At 41.9% G+C, this 3,861-nt stretch overlaps 1 protein-coding gene across 1 annotated transcript in view; it reads right to left on the reverse strand.

Annotated features, from left to right (window-relative positions):
• FMN2 (formin 2) overlaps positions 1-3,861 on the reverse strand; it is a 383,202-nt gene that overhangs the window by 150,761 nt on the left and 228,580 nt on the right. The gene's annotated exons all lie outside the window — the stretch shown is intronic.

Below are 3,861 nucleotides of genomic sequence, written 5' to 3' on the forward strand. Positions count from 1 at the left end.
AAAAGAGTAGACCACCATATTATGATTTCTTAGTCCAGTCTTCAGAAGTTAAAATTCTTTCAATGTTATTTTTGTTTAAACAGACAAGCAGCTCGGCCCAGAACTGCTATAGGAGATAGAGCCTGATAGCTTTCAAGAGAATTGATAGATATCGCCTGAACAGAGCTAGGTTCTGCTTTGTATTTACTGATTGTTTCGAAATGCAGGTTTTCAGTTGATAGGATTAACTAAGACTTGCTGTCTCAAAAGAAGCTGCTTTCAATGGGGAAGAACTGACAAGAGATCTGCTGGAGATGTTGATCCTCTGACAGTTTCATAAATTTTGCATTTGGAAAGTGATTCATCAAAAGGATACAAAGAAGTCAAGGAGGTACATTTTACCACAAATATTCCAAGATACTCCAAAAATTAAAACTCTTCTTCTAGAGTTTCAATTGCACATTAATCTTACTTTTCTCCCTAGTTAATTGTGGCTTTGCTCAAGGATTTTACTACTTGAGCAAATACTCCTTCTTCATTCACTTGCCAGTTACCTCTGAGAGTCAGCCTCACAAATAATATCTTAAGACCATGTAAAGCCATATTACAAGACAGACTTTTAAAAATGACAGTATCCATCTTTCTGGCAAATGAGAGACTAGGGTAACATTCTAAAAGAACATGAAAGCTAAGAATACAGACAAGACCAGGTTTGTTTTACGACACACAAATCCACACCAAAGTATAACACATAAAGGTCTCCAATCCCTATAATCTCTTTATTCTTTTAAAGGAAAGAGTTTCTACCAGAGCAGTTGGTTAGTCAGCTATCTCCAAGCCCAACCTCATTCTATACCCAAAACCTCATTAAAAAAAAAAATCAAGCTTGCTAAAATTTGATGACATAATTAGGTTTCTTAGTTTGATTTTGTTTAAACACCTTAATATAGACTCAATCTAGCTGTTGAATAGACTCAACATGGGGTTCCATAACTAGAATCCTACGCCACGGACCCAGCAAATGCCCTGGATCTTAAACAAAACAAAAATAAATCAAAAGGAATCTGTAAGAGAAAAAAGATGGCTAAGGTAAATCAGAGTAGTAATTAAAGATACGAGAGAAGGATGAAATTCATCAATGTCTTCAGAACAAAGTGACTTTCTATTAGTAATCTAGAGACACTCCCCAAACTGTTTAGCACATATAAATTATGAATTGCACAGTCCTTTATACCCTATACTATATTAAACCATTTCTGCTCACTTCAGAAAGAAAGAAAGCTGCCCTGGGCTGACAGTAAACGTTATGGCAAGTCGAGGGAACTGTCACTTTATGACCTATAAACTCCTTTCTTGTTCTCTACAAATATGTGTACATGGCACTATCTCTTCTGGTCTCTTTTTCTCTCTGGGGCTTAGTTAACTCCACCTCAGGTAATCTCTGGCCCTCTCATTCTCATATACACACATGCACACATAGATATGTACATGTACACACACACACACACACCCCACACACCCAGACACACGGTCAATTCTTGCCATTTGTGGACTGGACACTGAATCAGCATATACTGAACCATTACTCCTGGAAAAAATACAGGGCTCCTGTGAGCCTCTGGGGTCACAACATTTTCATGGACTGATCAATACATAGCATTGTTTGATGTTAAAAACATTTAATGTATACTGTTGACTCATTAATACTCAAGGCCAGCAGCACCATAGCTCATGCCTCAACAAAACTTGTCCAGCACACAGATTTTTCCCCGTAAGGTACATCACAGCCCTCTTGTGCTCAGAAACATAGTCAGTGCTTTAACCCTGCGCTTCAGGCCATTTTAGACCGGAAAATCACTGACAAAAAGCACAACAGTACAAAAAACATGGCACTAAATCGACTGCAAAAATGATGCCTTACTGCCTGAGAGCTGGAAAAAAAGCCAGAATGTTGGCTTGCTCGATTTCAGTTAGGAACATCTGTGCTGGGAGACCCAAATCTTTCACCACTCAGCACGTCAGCAAATAACTACAAAAGCCCCGTGCATGTCAATTTTGGAGTAAAAAATATATTTTAGTGACTAGGCAAATTAGCAAATATAGATTCTGCAAATAATGAAGATCAACTCTGTATGTGTTTCCATGTTTATATACACACGTGAATTTATATGAGAGAGTCATTACAAGCATACACTCCTTTCTTTTTTTTTTTTTTTTTTTTTTGAGACAGAGTCTCGCTCTGTCACCCAGGCTGGAATGCAGTGGTGTGATCTCTGCTCACTGCAACCTCCACCTCCCGGGTTCAAGTAATTCTCTGCCCCAGCCTCCCTCCAGAGTAGCTGGGATGACAGGTGCCTGCCACCATGCCCGGCTAATTTTTGTATTTTTAGTAGGGACGGGGTTTCTCCATGTTGGCCAGGCTGGTCTTCTTGAACTCCTGATCTCATGATCCACCCACCTCAGCCTCCCAAAATGCTGGGATTACAGGCGTGAGCCCCTGGCACCCAGCCTACACTCCTTTATTTTAACCTATTTTACTTTTGGAGGAATATGGCCAAATGAAGCCTGCCTTGGGCTCCCAAAGTGCTGGGATTACAGGTGTGAGCCACTGTGCCAGCCTTAAACTACTTCTTATAGTATAGTTTGTTTGTATTTTTAAAAAATCATAATTGCCAAGTACCAGTTTTCCACTAATGCCCTCTCCTACTCAATGTGACATTGCTCTGGAAAAGGTAACTCCACCAGAATAGTATACAAAGCTATGGCAAATGAAAAATGACCCAGTTGAAATGTCCAGGTGGGGAGATCTCTAAAATGGCAGGAATGTAAAGCAGGCTTGGAATATGCACATTCAGTTCATCGAATGAGTATCACTCCCTTGACCACAAGTCACTGTTAAGGTAAGAAGGAAAACAAGGGCCAGCAAATCCCAACTCTTGCCTTCAGGCAGCCCAAACAGGAGGCAGACAAATGAATAAACTGTCATGAAGCAGTGTGATGAGTGCTCCTTTAGTGGCACTAAGTAATGCTAGTGTGACAGTGAGGTTTGAGAAAAGTGGAACATTTGGAGAACACCAAGGGCAAAAGATACGATCCGGCATCTGCTATCCTTAAGTCAGACATAAAGAGAACCCTGAGGATGAAGCTTCAGAGGAAAGACAGAAGTCAGCCAAGGACAGATCCTGGGGGAGGCTCACACATCAAGAAACAGGCAGGTGGAGGAGGAAGAACAGGCAGGAGGATGAGAAGACGCCAGCAGCGATGTGAGAGAAGAGGGCAGAGACAGGTGATGTAAGAAAGCAGACGCTCTTATCCTCACAAATGAAGCAATGAAAGGGAAGAACAAGGACACAGGGGATTTTGATATAGAAAGAATATTAGAAAGATCTTTCATGTGGATGTTCTCAACCTTGTGACTAAATTTGGAAGCCAAGTTTCTGTCCATAAATGCAGACAGTCAGGTTGAAGAGGATGACTTAGAGTGAAAAAGGTCGAAAGTCTGGGCCAGGCACGTGGCTCACACCTGTAATCCCAGCACTTTGGGAAGCCGAGGCAGGTAGATTGCCTGAGTTTAGGAGTTTGAGACTAGCCTGGCCAACATGGCAAAACCCTGTCTCTACTAAAAATACAAAAAATTAGCTGGGTGTGGTGGTGGGTGTCTGTAATCCCAGCTACTTGGGAGGGTGAAGCACAAGAAATGCTTGAACTAGAAGGCAGAGGTTGCAGTGAGCCAAGATTGGACCACTGCACTCCAGCCTGGTGGACAGAGTGAGACTGCTGAAAGAAAGGAAAAAGAAGGAAGGGAAAGGGAAGGGAAGGGAAAAGGAAGGGAAGGGGAAGGGAAAGGGAAAGGGAAGGGGAGGGGAGGGGAGGGGGGAGGGA

This window comes from Cebus imitator, unplaced genomic scaffold (genome assembly GCF_001604975.1).
Source record: "Cebus imitator isolate Cc_AM_T3 unplaced genomic scaffold, Cebus_imitator-1.0 Scaffold75, whole genome shotgun sequence".
NCBI classification, from domain to species: domain Eukaryota; kingdom Metazoa; phylum Chordata; class Mammalia; order Primates; family Cebidae; genus Cebus; species Cebus imitator.